Raw genomic sequence first — 23,256 nt, forward strand, 5'->3', positions numbered from 1 at the left:
CTTTGCAAAACAAACCCTCAGATCACAGGCTGATTAGGCAAACAAACCCCTCCCTATCCCACCGTGGAGATAGGCCAAGAGAAGAAACATTTACCTAGCTCTCCGCCCTGCACTTCTTAGATAAGAGTCTGAGCCATTCTTAATTTCAGTAATCAAAATGCAGCCAATTACAATTGCGAAATCCAGCTCAAAGGCAATGTCCATCCTTGGAGGCACATCCATCTGGGAAAAATAAACTTTGAACAGTTAAGTCACGCATACCAACTTGTTTACCACAAAACAAAAAGGTAACAGAATGATCAAGCCTAATTCCCTTGCTCTGATATTTTAACAGGATCACAATTTAAAGGAGAGTGCCTAAAGTTTAACCACGCAAATCCCTAATTTTTGAAGTGGCATGTCCCCACATTTTTTTCTGCCACTGTAAAATGCATGACAGCTAATATAGTCCCATGGATGAAGTCTATATCAAAATTTAGGAAATTTAGGCAACTGGCAATTTAATCTATAGATACCCACGTTTCAATATTTGGAAGCAGTTTGCTTTGGTGTGTTCGCTTCAGCTTTGGTGGATCATTTTTGCCTTGGCAGCTTCATGCTGCTGCTGCTGCTGCTGCTGCTGCTGCTGCTGCTGCTGCTGCTGCTGCTGCTGCTGCTGCTGCTTTTGCTCAGCATTCCAGTACAGTGGGAAGAAATGCAGGATATCTTGCAAGAATGTAGGATGCCTCACGTCTGTGGCATTTGGGCAAAATTTATTCATGTGCTGCACCTGGGTAAAAAAGGCTTCCTCAATAATGGAACGACCTGGCCAACCTTCTTTGCATGAAGCAAAATGTTGCTTTCCTGTAATTAGGCCTAGTATTTTGTTGTTTTGTGAGAACACATCTGGCGTGTCTACATATTATACCAGACTGTAAGTAGAGCTGCACAAAAGGGGATTTGGGGAGATGACACCCTCCAGCAGCTCCATCCAGCAGGTGGTATAACTGCCAGTGGTCTTTGCTCCAAATCCCACAAGAGGAAAGGAGAGATCCTTGTGTCCAAAATAGAAATATTCATCCTAGAAGCAAAAAGTGTTTTTGCTTTGGTATCCCCACAAGCATCCCCTCAAGTGACTCCATAGCAGCAGGCTGAATCAGACTAGATCAGAGCTGATGTGGCAGCAGTGACAGCCCTGCCTGCTCAGGGCCAGCCGCAGCGGGATGTGCACTGCCAAGCTGGACTGTGTGGCTGCACACTGAAATGGGGGCTGGCATCGTTCAGTGCTTTGCACCTGAGCAGACAGAGGGGAAACAGCCCTGATCAGCACTGAATTTAACTGGATCTGTGCATGTGTTTGATGAGAGAGGGGACTGTAGGCTTTTCTGCACCACTGCAATGACTGGACTTACAGACTGATCTATATAGGAGAAAACTTAAAGCAACTACAGCAGTCAAGCTGAAAAATGGTGAAATAGAAGCAATTAATGGCAAGTGTTATGTGTCAAACCATCATAACATGGAATAAATGTAATGACTAAAATCACAATAAGAATGACCAGTGTAATGATTATCTCTTCTGTTGATATCCCTTGTAATATCCTTCAAACTAAGAGATCATCCATAATTCATGGTATTGCAAAACCACACAATTTACCTTTCAATACAAAGACAAAGCAGGACAGTTGTGAGGTTGATCTTAATGCAAACTTCCAATGAACCACCTACACAAACTCCTTCTAACATTGTGTCCTGGTTCTTAAAAATGAAACTCCAGCACAAATTCTGGTTTAAATGTCAAATATGGCTTCAGAAACTCCAAACAGGTGCTGGGACATTTTAGGGTTTTTTCATTGTTTCACTCAAGACTTTACTACACCAAATCTCCATGAAAACTGCATCTTTCATTGCCGTCACATCCCACTCATTTATGTGCGTGATGCCTTCAGAATATTCACATATGCTGTCAAATGCCTAGGAAACACCTCAGGACTAAATACGTATTCCAAACATACTTTTCACATGTGCACTTAAAGATATCTTAAGAATGTCTTTCTCTCTCATCCTGAGTTTACCCATAAGGCACATATGAGAATAAATGTATGTGTATTTCAAACCCACACACATTTCAAACCCAGGATACTTCCAGTACTGTTTTATGCAGCACCAATCAGGTTGAGAAGGGTCATTTGAGAACACCAAGACTGAGAAGAAATCACAGTAATAAAACATCAATCCTGGCATGTGGCAAGTGTCAACACACAGATAGTGCAGGGCTGATATTAGCAAAAAACTGCTGTATCTGTTCTATGTTCACTGTGTTAAATAGTCATATCTGATGACTCAAATCAGCTTGAACTTGTCTGTGTAGGTGTCACACACAGGACTATTTGAATACACCAACCCATAGATGCTAAAAGTTTGCCTGCAACAACATCATCTTTCCTTGTTATAGATGTGTTGAATGATCTGTATTTGCAGAGTGTAGGGGGAGAGAGAGTGCTCCAAGTAAAGGGCAGAGGCCCAAAGGGTTTTGTCTCCATCTCTGGTGGATCAGCTACAGCAGTTATTGCACCCTATTGCGCACATGCCCCTCTTGTCAGAGGTCACAGCCCCTTTTCCATGGATGTCAGTGATTTGCACCTTAGGAACTGTAATTGGTAAATACTTTTCATTGATTACAGCACCTTAGGGACAGGTGCTGCAGTAATGCACCTTTGGTTTTGCTTTAGGTTAACTATCAGGCTGTGAATTTGGCTGAGTAGAAAGCTCTGTTGTGCTATTCCTGCTCTGGGTCATCTCTCCAGCAGATAGGAAGGGAAAGGTAGCAACACTTTCACCCATGACAACTGACTCAGGGCCTTTAGCACTATTTAAAGGGCCATTTATACCACAGGAGTTTTACTGATAATGACAGCATAATCAGGCAAGTATCTCATCTTGAGTAGCAGTTTATAAACTGCTTTTTCTGGCCTTGGTTGTATTGCTGTGTACAAAAAACAACTAACCTCTGGAGATCCTCTTGCCTCAACGCAGTCCAAGTGAGTGGCCACAAAGCAATACATGGGATTTCAGAGCACCCAGTATTGTCCTGCATGTCCAGAAACAGCTTAAAGTCCACACCTTGCTCTCCAGTTAATTCAACACAAAAGTAAGAACGCCTCATTCAGCACTGCCAGGTGATCAGTGTTGAGGAACACAGAACCAAACCCCCTGCACCAACTTTTCAAAGTTAATTCCACTATTTTAACTATATTATATGTGTTAATCTTTGCTACCTGCTATGGTTTTAACAAAAATCTCTCTGTGTATCTGGTGTTCTGTCTATGTACCGAATTCTCAGTGTCAAATGATCATCAAACAGGACCCTCAATATTATTTAACATGGGGGGAAAAAAAGGAAAGGGAACATTTTCACCATTCAACACTGTGATGAAAAATTCAGAAACAGAAAACAAGTCTTGCCATGCCCTAAAAAGTGCTCAAGATTCACTATTTAAATCTAGTTATTTGGGGACCTTCAGTCATTCTTTTTTTGAATGCTGGGAACCATAAAAATATACTTTACTGTTTTTATATAGCCCAGAATAACTGATCCACCTCTGAGCGATGTGGATTTTCTTCTGCCTTTAGCATTGTTCACATAAGATTCACAACTCCCTCCTTGTGTTTTCTATACAGTTATTGTGTCCCTGTTCTTGTTTCCTAGGTCAAGAAAATTACTTGTCTAGGGCTCTCAGCCTAATGAAGTTGGTGAAGCTGGCCTTTGGAGGAAGGAGAAGTCTTTAGAGATACTTTTTAATATAGATGGTTAATTTTAAGTTAAAAAAAACTCCAAACTTGTTGAAGTCTTTTCGATATATTGAAAGCTAAATTACATCCAATGCAGATGGAACTGTATATGTTAAGTGTTCAAAGGTAGGCTAAATGCTTTTTTCTCCCCTTAAAATTTTATTTGAACAACAATGTGGTTTGTACCTAGACTTACACAGGGCATGAAACCAGTCTCATTAAAATCAATGGGAGCCTTTAGACTTCAATGGAACCAGGATTCAATCCAGAAAGTTTTACTTCTCCAATTTTACAGCATTAGAACACAATCAATTAGAACACATCCTATATGCAGAAGGACATAAGTGTCATAAAATCAGGGGAGGACATCCATAGGACTGCACCAGGCCATGTTTAATACCCACTAGACTGCTCTAGCCCCCAATGACTGATTAGTTTTCATTGACTTCTCTAGATCAGAATCACACTGAAAGAAATCCAATTAATTTCTTTCAAGACTCAGCAGTGAATGTGTATGAGACACATAGCTATTAATTATCTGAGCTATTGTTCCTAATTATCTCCCATTCCCATCCATCTTTTTAAAAGGGTGCTACAGCCACATCACTTCCGTGTTCAACATTGAAAACAGACTCGCAATTTTCACTGCTTGAATATTTTTAACTTTTAACAATGAAAACTGGAAAATTTGCCTGTAATCAGTGAGCTTAATTATGTCATTGGTGGGCTGCATCTCTGACTTTTGCCAAAACATAGCACAACTCTCAAATGCAGGAAAATGGAATTCAATTACATGTTGGAGGTGAGCAAAGGAGAGTTTAGAAAACAGGTTGTGGTGAATAAAAAATATAATAAAGGACAAAGAGGAGACAAGTATTTTGTGCAGGAGATGAACTGCCTGCAGACCATAGATTGGTGTTAAATCCTGAACTTTAGTGAGCGGGTGATGAGCTGGGTTCATCTAACACCAACAAACATGATATAGCTACAGGGTATTTCACCCTGGTTAAATACCAGATGAATTAAAGGCTGTTGCCAGCAGCTGTGATGAATGTCACTGGGATGCTGTCTGATTGCTCTCTGGGTCTTATGAGTGAAGTATGTCGGCTCCTTCTTTGTTAAGGTCAGCATGTATTTCTAATGGTTCATCTGCAGGGCTTCGCTGAAGGCACCAGTGAGAACACAGGTGCTGGAAAATGTCTCTTTGATGCAGCACAGACTGAAACAAGTGGGACTGAATAGTGTCAGAAGGAACTTTTGCATCAACATGTTTGCAGTGAAGAAACAAGACTCACAGATCAGGACATAAAGTGACAGGCATTTGTGGATGGGACAAACTTACTACCAAAGGAGAGAATATTTTATTTAACTTGCATAAACAAATAATTTGCCTTGAGTTACCTGCTCAGAGAGACTTGCACAATTTTTATATAAAGGTATCACCTCTGTGACATCCTTATCAAAGGACCAGAAGGAACACTGAAGGAGCCCAAGGCAAAGATGCCTCAGTTACATACCACAGCTCTAAAGGTCTCCATGCCACATGTTGATCTGAACCCAAGTGGCATCAAAGGTGCCAAAGAGTGATAGGAATGTTTCCACTTCCCACCATATGAGCTGATTTGAAGGGTTTTGAACTAAAACTCAATGGCTTTTTATTTCATTGTATAAAAATCCTATTATTTTAAGAAAAATCCTACTATTTTAAGAAAAAAAAATTTGTCACACCTCAAGTCCTATGTTCTGTTTTGGGCCCCTCACTACAAAAAAGACATTGAGGGGCTGGAGTCCAGAGAAGGGAAACAAAGCTGGTGAAGGGTGTGGAGCAGAGATTTGATGAGGAGCAGCTGACAGAGCTGGGGTTGTTTAGTCTTGAGAAAAGGAGGCTCAGGGGTGATCTTATTGCTCTCTACAACTACCTGGAAGGAGGTTGTAGTCAGGTGGGAGTCAATCTCCTCTACCAAGTATCAAGTGATAGGACAAGAGGAAATGTCCTCAAGTTGTGCCAGGGGAAGTTCAGATTGGATATTAGGAAAAATTTCTCCACTGAAAGGGTTGCCAAGCATTGGAACAGGCTGCCCAGGAAATGGTGGCATTGCCATCCCCAGGGGTGTTTAAAAGATGCGCAGATGTGGCACCTGGGGACACAGTTTAGTGGTGGATTTGGCAGTACTGGGTTGACAGTTGAACTTCATGATCTTTTCCAACCTAAACAATTCTATGACTTTATGATACTCATTCTTTCCAACCAAAAAGCTGCCTACATCAAAAGAAGAAAACACTAACAGAAAAAATTAGTGGTAGCCCTGTAACCCACCTAAGTTTGAGCAATTAAAGGGAGGAGGACCAAATTCTTGGTCTTAGAGGTCTTTTCCAACCTTAAAATTCTATGATTCTATGTTAAAAAAAAAATCTCAAAATGAGAAAGGACCAATGTCTACCTGTTTTCAAGGTTTGCAAGGTCTCTAGTACTGGGTTTTGAGACAGTGATTCAGAGAAGGAATTATAAGCTTTTTAACACTCTTCATCCTCTCTAGATGATTACCTAAACTAACCTCTGTGCTCCTATTCCTCTAGTGGTCTTTTGTACAGAATAAAGTGAAGGTTGACTTTCACAGTAATGTGAAATTTCAGGTCATTCACTTTCCCATCCATTCTCAGCTCTTCCTCCTTCAGTCTGTCTCTACATAACACAGTCAGAGGAATAATTCCTAAATTTTTGTCATGACCAACAGTTGCGTAACAAAATAGGCACCCTACTGCATCTTATTGTTCCTCAATGAACAAATAGCTAGATGTGCTCCTGCCCTGGGAACTTCCATGCACTTCTTTAAAAAATATTTTTAAAGAACATTTGATCATTACTACTGACAAGCCAAATTATCAAGCTGTCCTATTGGCAGGAAAACATGTTCCAATTAATTCCCACCTTGCTCACTAACAATCTCTTGAGCTAAGAGGATAAGACTTTGTCTACACCACAGAATAACCCTAATCCTGGATGTTGATAACAAGTACAGATAAATATAATGAAACTGAAACTTGCATTGACTAAATGAACTCACCCAACATCTATCATGAACAGAGTGATGGGAATCTGATCACATCCAGCAGAGGCCTACTAGGCAAGCTCTGTTGATTAGCTCAGTAAGACTAACACACTTCTGGATTTATTGGTCTTTCCATGAATCAGCTTTGCTACATGCATGCACGGAGTTGGACACTCTCACACATGCTCTCCATGCTCAGATCCCACTGTTCCACATGTGCCGTGATTCCCCAGTGTCTGAGACATGTTGAAAAGCCACAGATGCTTCTCTGCATGTATGCAGCGAGCACTTGTCTGGCCAACTGGCAATTGATTACTGCCAAAAGTGGGCTCTGGGCTCTCTACAAGAGGGTTAACATTGCCATTTGTTCATTAGAAACATCAGTGTAAGTCCCTTTGCCTTTCTTTTGTCTTAGCACTAAGTCTCTCTAATGTCAGGAAATCTAAGGAGAACAGAATGAGTATTTATTTGGAGCCTCTTGAGATGTGGGTAGCAAGGTTGACATGATATAATTAGGGTTAAGTCTCAGACACTTGGAAAAAAACCACCCCACCATTTAAAATAATGCACAAAATTTCATTAATGTCTATAGGAGGACACACTCTTAGATCCTGGTTTTCCAACACAGGTATAGCTTTGTACCAGCTATTCCACACATCAGATCCAGTCTGATGTGAGGTAGTCTAATTCACTAAAATAGTGTGGTTGTTTTGCTTAGCCCAGAACATCAGCAAGGTATCTTTAACATCTAGGAGAAATTTAAACCCTTCAAAAGCTGTTGTGGTAGGCCTGATGAAGTGTCTGAGGGGTGGGGAGTGGCACAAAGATGGCTCCTGTGTGTCCTGAGTGTAAGTTCTGGAAGTTTTTTCCCAAGTCCAGTATAGCCAGTCTCTGATGGCTCTGAAGGTGATGGACGTGCTGCTGGCCAAGTGTGGGCCAATTAGAGGTGCTGGTTACACCTCTGTGAAAACACATTTAAGAAAAATCAAAACAAAGTAGTCACATGCTTTTTTTTAACTAGAGGAGGAGGAGGCAAAAATATGTGAAAGGAGAACAGCATGGAGACACCAAGGTCAGTGCAGAAGGTGGGGAGAAGGTGCTCCAGGCACCAGAGCTCAAAACCCTCTGCTAGCTGTGGTGAAGGCCATGGGGGGGCAGGAGGTCCCCCTGCAGCCCATGGAGTCCACAGGAGTGCAGAAATCCACCCACAGTCCACGCCAGAAGAGCAGGTGGATGCCTGGAAGAAGCTGTGATCCAGTGGGAGTCTCATATAGAGAGTTAAAGCTGCAAAGGCCTTGCGAGGGAGAGAAAGGCCTTCTCCTTGCTCCTGGGATGGAAGCAGCCTGGCCTCGGCTCGGGAGAGTCTGCACAGCACCCTATGGACAAAAGAACTCATGTTGCAGCAGAATTCGGGCGGGACGTTGCTCATGAGATTGGACCCATGCCACAGGAGTTGCCAGAGGACTGTCTCTCGTGGGAGGGACCCTGTGGCTAAGTAGAGGATCCCTCTCCCTGATGGACTGACCAGAGAAAAAAAAACCCTTACCCTGCCCCCTGCCCATGTTTTTGGTTGGAAAGAGGGAAGGGGGAGAGTAGAAAAATGATGTCTTAAGATGGAGGGGGGGTGAGTGAACAAATGGTGTCTGAAAAGGTTATTTTTACTTCTCATTTATCCTAAACTCTGTTTGGTAATTAAATCACTTTGCAACTTTAAGTTTGGAGCCTGTTTTCCCGTTTTCTGTGCGTCCTGCCACTGGTGTCCTATCTCAACTCATGAATTCGGTGTGTGTTTAACAGTTTTTTTTCTTTCCCCTCTCCTGCATGTCTGCAGCAGGAGAGAGCAGGGGTACCTGGCACTTAGTCAGTGTCAAACCCTGACAAATAGAAAGAAAATAGGAAAAACCCATGACAGTTTTCTGTTGTTACAGTGAATTAAACTGGCTCATGGGAGAGCCCAATGACTGCTACAGCTGAAGTAAGGGAAGAGGCATAGAAGTAGTGAGGGAAGAGCAGAGGGGGATAGTTACTCTATCATGACAGTTGTCTGTGGCTTCAGTATCATACTGAAAGATACCACAAAAGAATATGTGGCCAGTTCAAAAACAAATCAGCACATTTTGAAGTAACAACACAGAAGGTTATGGCAAAACCTGTCTTGTAATCTTTCTACCAAAGACCTACTGGACAAAAAAAAAGCAGCAAATACATACCTAGGGAAACCTCACTTAGAACAAGTACTTTCTCCCACACAATGTTTCTTGCCACAAGTGCTCTCTTTCTTCCCCTTCTGTGTTCTTCCCTCCCACCATGAAACAAAGGTGAAAGTTTCACAGCCCTGCCACTTAATCATGGCTTGCATTTAAATAAAAACAGAAGTCAAAGACAAACAAGTCTTAGATTAAAAAAATTACTGTCATTAATTCTGCAAGTCTCCCACAGAACAGATCAGGATCAATGAAAGCATATTGGGATTTTTGCAATGGTGTGAAGTTAGATGTGTTCCCCAAAGCAGGACTGAGCTCAAGAAGCCAGTTTCCACCTTTCCAACTCCAGCAAAACTTTCACCAAAACTCAGTGAACATGTAGTGAACCATATGCTTTAAGAGGAGATAAAGCTCTTGCCACTTGACTTGGTTTTGGGTGCTTCTTCTCATGCAGAACTGTTCCTATGACAATTTACAGTCCTGGTGAGATTCTTGCCAGGCTTCTACAGCCATACAAGCCAGAAATGGGGCTGACAGTCACTGCAGCAACTGCCCTGATTCCCAGTCACACCGGTTTCTTCTTACTCTAAGGCAGGCAGTGACTGAATTCAACAGAAATTACCAAGCTGGTTCCTTACCAGTAAATGCTGGTAACAGTCCAGTAGATCTGTGTGGGACTGACTCAGCTACCTTTAAAACCAGGTCGTGGTGAAGTGAAAGAATAATGCTGTGTTACAGGACTTGGCCTTTCATTTAATTCTCTCCATTAACCTGCTCATTTACACTTTGAAGAATATTGACCCTGAATGCTGAAACAAAATTACTAAGTACACATTTTTCTTCATCTTCACAGCACATAATTGTTCTATTTCTTTTTGACAGATGTAGGACCGTACTGACTTCAATTACTTTCCTGCATACCTCTCACCTATCTCTCAATCTTCCCCTATTCTTTTCTGTTTAGTCTCTTATCAGAAGAGGTGGGCTGGCACTCATACACTGAAGTGAGATCCAGGGGAGGTGATGTACAAGCAAGGACTTCTATCTGTCACATACAAATGAAGATACAAACTCCAGCTAAAGTGTAGAATAGTTGTTTGGGTCAATAGTGTCTTAAATCACTGCAAATTAATCCATTAGAGCCCACCTATCAAAAGGTCTCAAACTTTTGTCATATACTCACTTTCCTTGACAGCTTCATTGCCTTCAAGTTATGCTACTTTTTTTGTTTCTTGGTAAAGGTCATCACTAACAGAAAATGCAACCAATTTGTACTTTAAATGCTTGTCTGGTTATGATAAGGAAATCCCTTTAGTAGTTTCTGTGAGTTTGGAAACATTTGATTTCTTTTTCAGTATGCAAAATATGTTTTTCTAGTGGGCTCTGATAGCACACTGAAAACCACAGCATTGCCCAGGCTCATGATTTCACTAGTGCTAATTTTTGATGACTAAATTTTTGCATGGAAATGGAGATTGGTTTCTCAAAGCTGTTCATATGCTGTAGCTCCGAGAAGAACCGTGAGGTACACAAACCGTGTAGTCTGCCATGTCCCACTTTCAGCCCAGACATCCACCCAGAATGAAGCCCTCAGCCTACACGTTCATGAAAAGTATGTTATTAATACACATGCTTCAGGACAACGCTACTTGTGTCAGGAGCAGCATTCATTGCTTTGCAGAATCAAACTCGTGCTGTGCCAAGCTAAGCACGTGCACACACATTTTGTACTGTAACATGTTCTCAAAGCAGCATTGTGAAGTGTCTGCTTTTTCTGTGCTTAAGCTGAGGGGACACTGAGTTGAACAAACAAAAGAACAGCAACTGAGGTTAACTACGGAGCACTAACAAATACCTGAAATTATATGGAAAGGGGTTATATGTGGGGCTTGTAAGCTACCAGAGATTTCTTATAAACTAACACAATAAGAGAAATTCCAGACTTGTCCTCCTCCTGTAAGATTTATTTTGTATAAAAGGTTTCTTGCATGATAAGCAAGCCAATGCTGCAGTGTGATACTTGTAACTGATTTCCATCGTGCTAGCTTTTCCTTTACCTTTATTCCTTTGTTTTCAATGTGCAAAAAAAGATGAAAAGGAATTACTGAAGGAAAAAAAAGGGAAAAGAGAGGAACAATGAATTCCTGTACTGTGCAAATATCTTTAAGTATAAAAGCTTTAAATTGGATGACACCACAGTGGAATCTAAAGTTAAACCATGACAAAAACTCCTGAGTAAGCAACAGAAACTTTTGCTTCCATGCAAGATTCCTCACTGGACTCTTTTGAATCAAATGGTGGAAGATCAAGCTTTTCTGAGTCAGGAACCTACAGGAGTTATTTTGCCATGCATCACATTATGCCATGCCACAGACAGAAGCTAAAGCACAAACATGAAAAGACACTGGCACAGCAGAGCAGCATAGTACTGATGCAAGCGGCTCAAAAACTTTTGAACTGATGAAAGCAAAGAGAGGGGACTTTCTGACTTGAACACTCCCCTCACACTTTAACATGACTTCACTGTCTGATGGTTGTCTCCTCCTGAAACCAGTCTGTGAAAATGGGGATGGGATGTGAGACACATGAAAACAACAGTGAAAATGCAAAATATACCAGACTGGATTTGGCACTGTATCCATTGTTGGCTTGATTTTGTCCCACTGAAGCTATTATAAAACCTTCAGGAGAAGGTTTTATAAAACAGCTATTATAAAACAGACAGGAGAGCAAAGGTGTAACAGACAGTGTCCTTCCAAAACTTTGAGTCTTGAAAGAAATGCAACTTAAAGACTGCCAGGTCAGTAGGAGACCCCAATCAAAGAGCAAGAAAAAACAGCCTCTTTCCTTCATTCCAGTGAGGAACTTTAATTTTCTTACTTCTGAAGAGGAACTAGCTCTCTGAAGTAGGTAATGGCAGTGAATCAGCACATTTGCCAGACAAGGCAAAAAAGAGGACCTTCGCCTTTGCTGTCTGACTCTAAATTCTCGAGACAATTACTGCAGTTTGCTGTTTGTATAGAGAAAGTGTGGCCAGGAAGGAAAAAGACTTCCTCTCCTGAGGACACCTGTTCTAAGAAGCTCTGATAAATTGAATATGCATAGCACAAAGGAGGCACTTGCAAAGTGTTAAGTAAATCACCTAACAAGTAACAGGGGAGGTGGGAAGACGAAGAAGGGAAGGATACGAGACAGACAGACTATGGGATAAACTGAAGCATACACAATACCATGCTGAATATGTCCAGCAATATTTAATCTGTTTGATTATTTCCAATTAGAAGAATGCATTTCTTTCACAGTTTCCACAGGCAAGCAGTGATTTTCATTGATTTTCCACCTTTCCAACTCAATGGGTTGAAATTTTTATTTTAACATGAGACAACCTCATTTCAAACCCAAGATTTTTATATTTCCCACTTAGTCAAGTTTTTAACTGTTCAGAATTTGTACCTTGAGAGTATCTCATTCTGATTAACTTACATCCATGTAGTAATCATTCTAGGATGGCAAGATTTTCGGCTAAATAAAAATTCAACTTGCTGAACAACTCACATATCTTTCCTCTGACAGCGGCATTTGGTGCCCAAGACCTGCAAAAAACATAACATAGCCTAGATCTATTGTATTATCATAAAATTTTAAGCATACCACCCTGATTTTGTGACTGATAAGACTGCATGCTGAAATAAGATTTGAGCAGAATTAAATACAAGATTGCTAGAAATATGGGCAAATGCCACATCTGAGATGCTCTAATAACTTGCCATCACCTGAAAGGAGCCATGTGCTTTCCCCTTGCTCTTCCCCTACCGGTACATTCCAATGCCATATCACTTCTTCCAGTCTTACACTTTCACTCTATGGTAGCAGCTCTGGAGCTAATTTGTTTTAAAAATTCAGCTCTAAACTGTTCATACTTTTGCTGCATAATGATCTGTTGGTTTAGCAAGTTCAGCCACTGCAGTATGGGATCAGGAGAGCACCAGAGGTGGTGCACGGTGGAAAGGGTGCCAATAGGTCAGCTTCAATGTTACTATAGAGCCTAAAAATTAGTGTCCTTTTTGTGCTCTTGCTATCTTTAACACATGTCTTTACCATATATTTTTGCTGTCTTTAATTGCTAAGAGCTCAGCCCTAGAGCCATTTTTCTTTTGTCCAATTTACTCAACACCTTCACCTCCCACTAGTCTCAGTGGAGCAGAGGGATGTCAGTCCTGATGGGATCTCTGAGATCCCATGCACAAAATGTCTGTCCTGACAGCTAACAAGGAAGCTACTGACAGAAGTTCACTGCTCAGTGCCTTCTAAGCTTATATACATATTATTTGTCCTGCATTTTCATATGTGTCACATTTTCTTATTTTAAAAAATTATACCTATTGTCATCCAAGCATAGATATGATGGGATTTTGTTGGTAATGTGTTTGCACTTCTGTAGAGGAGCCTCTGTCCAACCTAGGCTTATTGTTGACTTCTCTTAAGAACAGCAGGTAGGCCAAAATGTTCACACATAACACCTATATTTAGCACCAAATTGACATGGAGGACTACATGACAGCAGGATGGCACAAGAAACTTTTGCTGGTAAAGCAGTGTGTAGCACAGAGTTGGTTAGAGGTGTGATTTTCATGCAGCATCACTAACGTCAGAAAGAGTGGTAGCACAGACACAGATAAAAAACTATTTCTTGCCTGTAAAAGCTTATTTCATTCAGGGAACTCAACTACCTGATAGAAGTTGGGGTGGACATCAGTGATGATCTAAACCAAGCAGGTGCACAGCTGTGGTCACATTGTATGAAAAATTTTAAATGCTAAAATTGGAAAATTTTGTGGCAAGTTTTAGGCACCCATGCTTAATATATATGTTCTGAATACCTGGATTCCTAAGTCTGTCCACACAGGGACAGTCTGAGACACTTAAAGTATCTTCATGACGTCTCAAGAAATAATTAGGATGAACAGGATGAAGGCTGAACTCTACTCTGTGTGTGTGTGAGAGAAGGGGGGTGGGGAGGGGGGAAGAGAGAGAAGGGAGGAGAGAGAGAGATCCTTTTCCTCATAAGTGTGAAGGAAAGCTACCAACATACCACTTCACATAAACATCACGTTAAGCCCTACTGCTGTCAGGGCTAATTGAAATTTACAGGATTGGTACTTGCAGTATTAACTCAGGAACTGTCAAACTTCGTTATTTCCAGTGGAGTCTGACAGTCTTGTCTGAACATTATGAAGTGTCAGTCTCTTTTCCCTTGATGACAGAGAAATAACATCTGCATTTCCCCACCCAGTAAAGCTAAAAGGGTATGAAAACTAGTGTTATGGTCAGTATTTCAGTATTCTCAGGATCATGATGGTCCAGTCACATCTGTTGTCACGAACACAAAAGAGAAAAAAAAGTCCATTTACTTTATATTTTTTCCCTTATCATTCCCTGTTGAGCCAAATGAATACTAGTTTCCCCCTAGCAGAAAGAGTGCTACAGTTAACACCTTCGATTAAATGAGTATCTAGAAAAGTCCTTTCTTCCTTTGTTTACAACTGACTGAAAGGACTGAGCATAGCAAAAGGCAGACAGAGAAAAGCAGCTTTTTGTCTTTAGAGTTCTGTGTTCAGCTAAAAGCTTGGGCATGATGTAGAGGCTATATCCAGTACAAGACTCTTTTATTGTATCAGGTTCTAAAGTGCTGTTCACGGGGATGAATTTAATACCTTAAAAAAAAAAGAATAAAACCCCTATATTAACATGAGCTGAAGCCTATTACAAGGTTCCACAGATCTTTAACCACCCTCTATTAAAGCCACTACTGATCTTTTCACCGGCATCAGTGATACCCCCACCTTGCTGAGATGTTTATAGGGACAGATGCTCCTCAGTAAAAAATAGTGAATATATATCTATATAAGCAAGAAACAAAATAAAACAAAACCTCACAACCACAAACCAAAACCAAAATAATCGCCCCTACAAAAAGCCCCAAACAAACAGAAACACAAACATCCCCCTCAAAAAACCCCCAACCAACATCCCCCCCACCCCAAAAAAATAAAAAAAAAACCCCTATGACTAGTCAAATTCAAGAACTTGCAAACTAACTTTCTGATATGTCACTTAAAATTACACTGGCACTGAGCAGCCCCAGATGGACTGAGTAGGGTCTCTGGGGCCAGCATGCATGGACAAATCCATCTTCCCCAGAAATAAATAACTGGACGTAGCATTATATATGCAACTACCTTTATAACTGTTACTACAAAATCTTGCTACAGGAATGAAGAAAAATTTATCTAAAATGAAAGAAGTAGCAGCTCTGTTTTTTCAGTTCAAATCCAAATGCTAAGCTTTTGTTTTTGAAAGCTCATGCACAGATCTGACCCACAGGACAGGAAAAAACAAGATTCCACTTCTCACCAGTGATGCAGGCAACATAGAAAACCAGAGAATGCAGCAATATATATATAGTAACAGTGCAAACCAGTTAAGCCAAAACAAAGTAAAACATACCAAATCTGAACAAATTGCCCTCTACAAACAGTCTGAGCTGAGCAGTTTCATCACAGATGTTTCCCTTCTCTCATTTTTCCTCCTTCAGTTGCTTGTCTTATCTCCTTTTTTCCCCTAATGTCAAGTTGCACTTAGCATGGGAACCCAAAAACAGTGGAGGATTTTGACTTAGCCCAGTGGAGTCAGAGCTGGTTCCAGAAAGTAATGCTTATCTGTAACTGTACCATGACATGGCACCCACAAGAGAAGATGGAACCAAAAGACTTGAGGCTATTGTTTTGCACAAAACTTATGGAATGAACATTATCACCCATAGATTTAAGAAACACAGATATTTCAATGTATCTGTCTATACACGTGAAGAAAACATTAAAAATCAGTGGATCAATTTAACCACCACTCCATCAGATTACCTGAGATAATTGCTGGCTGTGAGCTATTCATTTTTATTGTTACTATGTTCAATGTTCCCAAGCTTAATTAAGGTGTTAATCTGAATGTACATAGGCTAGCATCTCTTCTCACATTCAATAGATAAGTGGCTAAAAGAATTAAAATAATTTCTGTGATCATAAGTATTACAGATCTCACATCTCTTCTTGTAAACATTCAGAACTGGCATGTTTTCAAATACTCAAAAACTTTCAGAACAAAAAATGGATAGAGGTTCAATGAGGACAAGAGATTATAAGTAGTTTGATGAAGCTGAGAGGAAGAACATATTTCTTGATCCTCTTCCATCTCAGTTCTTTCAGCTCCAATAAAAGCACAAAAGCAAAGGTCAGTGATCATCATTCTAGCTTCTGTTGACATACTCTCTATAACTACAAGAGTAATTGATAAAATCCTCAGTAAAGTCAGTGATTAAAATCACAGAAAAAAACATGATACACTCGCCTAATCGATTTTTCCTGCTTACCTGCAAAGAGGCAATATTCAGAAGTACAGGAAACAAACTATTTGACATTCAGGTCCTTGTTACTGGAGAAACCAGGAAAAGAGAGAATTAAAGTGGAAGTTTATTTAAAAAATGCACAGTATAGGAGAGTTCTCCTCCACAAGGATAAGTTGAACAGTCATCTACATTGCAAGATGTTAAAAAATTTGAGGAATTTTTTTTCCACACAAGTTCTAGCTGGATTGTAGAACTGTCATGGGAAGCCAAGAAACCAAGAACACAAGAAGATGAAATAGTGGATTTGACTTCATTATACAGCTATCAAGGGAATCCATATATATCATAACCAACGCTAAAATTCCTGAAGGGATGCTAAAGCTGGTTCACTGGAACTTAATTATTAGAGGATAATATACACCTTAGTGTCATTCACTGTCAGATATTGGATGTTGTGCTCTAACCATAGGTCTGATTTAGTAAAGCAATTTCCATATTTCTTATTTGGCTGAAAAACTCAAGCTCATTCACACATTTTCTCATATGTGTACCCTTTTGATAATTATAAAGTAATTTACAGCATTTGAAAAACATCCATAAGTGAGGCTTTACTGGCACGTACCTAATCCCACCTTTGGCATCTGTTGCAAATATTTTTCAGGACATGAACAATTACTGGTATAATTACAGCTTTCATATTGGCTAATAGCTTTAATTCCAGGCAGTCATTTTTATATCATAGATTTAGCAGCATTTAGCAGTATTTAGCCTTGAAACAGAGTCCAGTGTTATAAATAATAGCTAATAATTAATAGCTGTTTTATTTATTGCAAACTAGTGTTTAATAAACAACAACAAAAAAGAAAAAAAACCCCATGATCAAATAGCATTTCCTGAGTATCTTCCAGTACCTCTGTAATGCTTATTTATCATAATTTTCTCCTGTTTATATAAATTATATCAATGCATATATCATGGCAAATGCTGATATATCAGGAAGTTATGGAAAAAAAAGCCCTACATGTTTAGGCTGGCAAATTCATTTTGTGAAAAACAAGAAGTCCAGGCAGAGGATGAAGACTATTTTCACTTGAAACAACAGAACAATTGGTTTGGAAAACAGAGCTTAATGTGTGAGCTGGCAGCTATCCAAGTATCCCAGAAAGATGTTCATTTTCTTTGCTCAGATGCTTCTCAGTCTCTTCCTGAGCTCCTGGTTTATTGTGACAGTCAAAAGGTGCACAATCTAGCCTCTCACTAATCTTGGTGATCCTTTGTGGGAAACAATTGTCACCTGAAGATCTGGAAATAAGGGAATGTTGGTTTGATTACACAAACCATAATTCTTAATTGTATGGATTAATTGTGAGATATATCTTCACGGACTGGGTCTTGTTGTGTGCTTTCTTTCAACTACCCTTTATAATTTTGCTTTCATCCTTTCTTTCTTTTTTGCCTCCTTCAAATGCTCTCACTGCAATGCATTCCTGTTCTCTGACACTCAGTAAGAGTTTAAGACAAGCACTGTTGCTATTTTTTCTTTAGCAGAGAACCTGATGGATTTCCTAATGCCTATTCTTATGATCTATACTTTGCAAAATTTGTATATTATTGACATTCTGAAATACTGCTATTTGTTGCAAACAAATTCATCTATTCTCAGTTCACACATCTACCTCCAATCCTACACTGATTTTTGTCTTCTCCTGAAAGCCATTCATTAAGTTGAAAAATTAACAGATATATTCATTCTTGTGCAGCTAAACTCACAGGGAATCAGTTGCCAATAAAAGTAGAAAAATAACTGCTTAAAAGTGTCAAAGATGCTAATTGAATTCCAGTTAACTTGGCCTGGCTGAAAGCCAGCATATCTAGTAAGGCACTGGCGGGGAGCAAAGATCCATCCACTGCTTATATACTGCATATGTTTTTCCTAATAACAAAAAAATTGTTTGGAAGAAGAGCAGTAGTAATCTGTGCTAAGAAATTTCTTCTCCTATTATATCACTTTGCCTAATGTGTTATTATCTTATGCTTAAATCATTATTATCATTCAATGACCATGTTTTAAAAGGAAAGAATGAGTAGAAAATGGTGCACATGATAGGCAAGAAGTTGTTTAACTACTATTTGCAGTTCCATACCTGAAAAATGACAGAGCAAAGCTAAGGAAGTATAGAGAATAGTAAATAAAATAATTAAGTAGAGAGAGCTCCTCCTTTGAAAGAGATTGAACTGGGTGGGACTCCAAGTTGGACAGCAGATAGCTGAAGAGTGGATGACAGGTTTAGAAGCTTATGATGGTAATGGACAAGGTGAGTGGTACGCAGCAGGTTCCAAACTATTTGAACAAGGAGTTACACAACAAATAGGAGACCCACCTAGAAATTATTTTTTCAGTAGTTAGTTTGGTTTTAAACTACAGGAATGAACCTCTGGAATATATTGCCAGAGGCAGCTGTAGATGGAGAAGATATCATCAGGTTAGAAGAGATCTGGATAAATTAATGGAAACAGTTCCATAAGCAGATGCTATCATTAATAGGCAGTGATGCATTCTTTAAAATTCCTTACCCAGCAGTTGTGAATGGTGGGGAAATACAAGAGGAAAGGTCTGCAGAGAGTAACTAGGGTTGCATGCTGTTCCAAAATAGATTGTATGCTGTTGTCACTGTTGGGGAGAATACACTGGATAGTAAAAGGAGACCAAAAATTGCTCTGTTGGATTAGACCATCGCTAACACCATCATCACATCTCCTATGCTCATCTTGTATCCTGATTTCTACATGCTTGTACCATTTCTAGCACAACAGGAACCTGTCTGTGCCATAGGCTCAAGGAATCAAAATAAACTTTAAGAAGGTACACACGAAACTACAGAAACTACATAACATGCTTGCTGAAGGCCTGATGCAGTTCCTAATTATTTGACAACATAATTTGTTCCAATTTTCCCTTCTCTTTTAAAAAAACAACAACATTGCCTCTAGAACTTTCAATAATGCATGTATTCTACCAATGAGGCATGTCTAGTTAGATGTGATTAGAGGCAATAATGCCTCTATTAACCTCAGGTTAGACTTAAAAAGGTAAAGCAAATACATCCAAACAGAAAACCAGTGTTCATTTAATAACTTCCCTTTATTTTTCCCTGCTGGAAATCAATACATTGCTATGGTAATTCACCTATTTTTTCCTCAAACCATAATAACATACAGATCCAAAGAAAGAAAATTAGCCTCTACAGTAAAGTATAAAATTAGCAGCACGTGTCCTTACTATGATAATCAGAAATACTTAAAGTTGACCTCAAAGCAAAAGTAATTGGGTCTCTGCTCTTTTGTGTCTCTTAATTATCTCTGGAGGGGCTACAACAAAATTGTCTTTTGTTTGTTTTCTGCATTAGAAATGCAGATGTTTTCTGCCTTGGAAGACTTGAGATTTGAGACTTCACATAAACCTGGAAGTGACTTGCATAAAAGGGAAGGATTCTTATGGCTTTTTTGCCTTGAATGTCACATAAAACCAAATGTACAGAGTGCTAGAATAAGTGGTTCTGGGAGAAAGCATTATGCTTTCTTATCACTGTAAACAAGTCAGACAAATCCACATGCTTGATATCTATAAAAAACAGATGCAGTTTGGGTTCTTTAACCTGGAAATGGTTTATATACATTTATTTTCAGGTAAGCCAGGGACTCATGCACTTACCACTCACTTATGCACTTGACAGAGCCCATACAGTTCTTCCACATTATTTTGGTGGAGCTAGTTCCTCCATCTATTCTGCTAACAATTAAAGTTTATTTATTGGCCCTTGTCACCAGATCATGGCATGTGCAATATACCAAGCCTGTTGCTTGGTATACATTCATGAGCACACGTTTTTCTAATGAACACGTAGCATTCTTCAAGGAAAAGAGGAAATGAAAGAAAACTGTCACACCCTTTTGAGCAGAGTTGTGTTTTCTGAAAGGATTTACAATTAATCCATGACACCTATCTTTTTTGTCTAACAAATTCTGCAGTAGACATTATTATTCTTGCAGTTTTGATTAGTTGTTAGCTAGAAAAATTTGTTATTTTCTACTTTTTCCCATAGGAAAAAAAAAAAAACTGTTTTCTATTATTTCAAATTATCTTGCAAATAATTGCAACATGGTCTCCAGATTCTTATACCAGGGCACATAACACCACCTTAATGCCATTCTTCCACCAGTGACCATTCCTTGATAAAGACCTGTGGTCTATAACAATATCTATTGAGACATCTAAGCCTAGATTACCAAACAAAATAATAGCTAATTTCTGCAGTTAGTTATTCCCTAGGAATAGCAAAAATCATTTCTTCTCATCCCAAAACCAAGGGAAGAATTAGAACTTTAGCCAGTAAAGCAGTGTCAACACAAGTTTAACCATAAGAATGAATAACATCTTTTACAACAAACACTTGAAATTTAACCAAGAACTGAGAAACATAGGTGTGCTGCTGTTGTAAAATCAGCATTTTAAAAAATTTTGTTTCTCTCCCACCCCTGCTCATGTGACATTTTTCAGTTCTTATTTTAACCTCCAATGAAATAATCAGATTACACAAAGACCAGTAACACCTCCATGCCAAACCCCTCTCCAGCAGGAGATTGTTAAAACATTCCCTGCAAGATCTACTGACGTGATGTTCCCTGACTGTCCAAACGTAACACCATGCCGGCACTGCATCCTTGTGCTGGGGAAAGCTCCCTGGGAACAATACCTCGGTGCTCGCAGGCAGGAGGCTCTGGGTGACCGTTGAGTGCACTCGGATTTTACAAACTGTCATATGGCGAGATAGTGGTGGGTTTCAATGCCGGCACCTATTCAGTCAGCGCAGATGAACTAGAATCACCATTTCAGTTATATCATAGCTCGGGGCGAGAACATGTCACCCTCTTTATTTTCAGCTTGGAACAAGCTGCTTAGGCAGATGCTAACTGTGGTCCTCTCTGCCATGTTCTGTAGAGTGGCCTTTGTCTGGGTTAATTGAGCCCCCACTCCATTTAATAGGCTGTTGAAGTCTTATTGAAACAGAGCTAGTGCCGCAGGTTAAATACATTGCAGTGCTCTTGTTAATCCCCTCATTAACAGAGCTGTAAAGCTTGTTGAGAGCTGTGAGTTTGCATATATTATCAGAGAGTTCTTCACTCAAGTGCTATCAATAAAATGACAAAGCCAGTTTGCAAATAGTGAAATCAACAGTGACACAAAGCTAGATACCTTAAAAAAATAAACAAGTTAATAACTGATAAATCTAATTTTCACACTTGGGAGACAAAAAAAAAACCAGGTTGAAGCATCTCCTTTTTTATTGGATGAATTTAGAATATGAATTATACAAACTCAATTACTTTCCTTGAGCAGAGAGAATAAGCAAGACAAATACTTCTTCAACAGAGGCTTCTGGCTGTGGTTTGGCTGTGGCTATTTAGAAGTAACTTAATGAGCCATGCACAGACTAGCTGCACTTAGCAAACTCAAAGAAAACAAATGAATTCATAATACAAAATAAGAAGATAACTTAGATATAAAATACAATGGAGCATATTGAGAAACCCTCCTATGGCCTCCAAAGGAGAAGGAAGCAGTGAAGGCCCTGGAAAAAAAGGAAGAGGGACATTTAGCCTATCAGGGCTCTCCCACACCTTCCAGGAGGGGGAGCAGGAGAAAGTACTCCCCCAATACAAGCACAGAGGAATATGTCTGACTGTCAAACAACAAAGAAATAGGATGGTATGGATGATGTTCACTAGGACACAAGGGAACTCTTGAGCAGTGGAGGCAGCCAGTAAAAGCAGGGTGAGAGCAGAGCCAAGATATCAGTGCTGATGCTGATCTGAGGCAACAATCTTCCTTGTACTAAGGAAGACAGAACTACCTGAAAATATATTTTCATATCTATCCACCTTTTATCTTTTATCTGCATTGTAGGCATGATCCTTGGCGGATCAGAATCCATAGAAAAGACAGAGAGTAAAAGCAAAGACTAACATCATTGAAAATGAACTGTTATGGTTACGATGATGTTTTAGTGATCTTCAACTTTCTCTTTCTGTCTCTGATCAATGAATGTGTATATTTCAGAAAAGCTCAGTAGGGTCATTTCAGAAACATGATTGCAACAGCCAGGTCCTTTACAGATATTCTCAGAAATTATTTTTCTAAAAGATAACATGAATGCCTCTGGTTGCCTCTGATTTTCCACTTCTTGCTCTGACTCACTGGCTTACAAGAAAACCTGATTCGCATTCTTTTCTTAACAGTCCTACCTATATAAATAGCTGTAATTCTGATCAGGATCTTATTTAAAACTCTGGAATGAAGCATAGGCAATATTTGCCCATCCGTGCTATGCTACGAGTCTACCCTCTCCATGCACACCAGTGACTGGACTGTATGATAACTTTAGGATAGGCAATTCTTCATGGTATAATGAGAACTGTGTTTTCTTGGATACTTTCAAAACTTAATCCTGAATGCTGTCTTCTGGCAATGAATATTATGTCTTTTTTTTTTTTTTCTATTGTGGTTTGATGTTTGATGTTCTTTTCTCTCTCTCTCTCTCTCTTCTTTTTGGCTTTTTTTTTTTTTTTTTTTTTTTTGGAAACAACCAGAAAGTGGGGCTTTGGGGTTGTTTTCAGGGGTTTCCTTTCTCTTTCTTCCTGCATGTACCATCTCTATAAATTGTATACAACCTGACGGATGCAGAATATTTCTTTTCCAAATCACTACAAATCACTAGGATGCTATTTTTGCACAATAAAAAATTCTGAGAAAAATTGGACATGAGCTGAC

The 23,256-nt window shown here is 39.5% G+C and overlaps 2 long non-coding RNA genes across 2 annotated transcripts in view; both read right to left on the bottom strand.

Annotated features, from left to right (window-relative positions):
* Positions 1 to 216, bottom strand: part of LOC146441185 (uncharacterized) — a 33,318-nt gene extending 33,102 nt beyond the window's left edge. Inside the window, exon 1 of the long non-coding RNA XR_014850415.1 lies at positions 95 to 216. This is a non-coding gene — a long non-coding RNA (uncharacterized LOC146441185). The remainder of the gene's footprint in view (positions 1 to 94) is intronic.
* Positions 217 to 675: 459 nt separating this feature from the next.
* The window catches only part of LOC146441186 (uncharacterized), a 70,136-nt gene continuing 47,555 nt past the window's right edge, over positions 676 to 23,256 (bottom strand). Inside the window, exon 5 of the long non-coding RNA XR_014850416.1 lies at positions 676 to 769. This is a non-coding gene — a long non-coding RNA (uncharacterized LOC146441186). The remainder of the gene's footprint in view (positions 770 to 23,256) is intronic.

Source organism: Lichenostomus cassidix, chromosome 2 (genome assembly GCF_008360975.1).
Source record: "Lichenostomus cassidix isolate B80296 chromosome 2, HeHo_3.0, whole genome shotgun sequence".
Classification (NCBI taxonomy): domain Eukaryota; kingdom Metazoa; phylum Chordata; class Aves; order Passeriformes; family Meliphagidae; genus Lichenostomus; species Lichenostomus cassidix.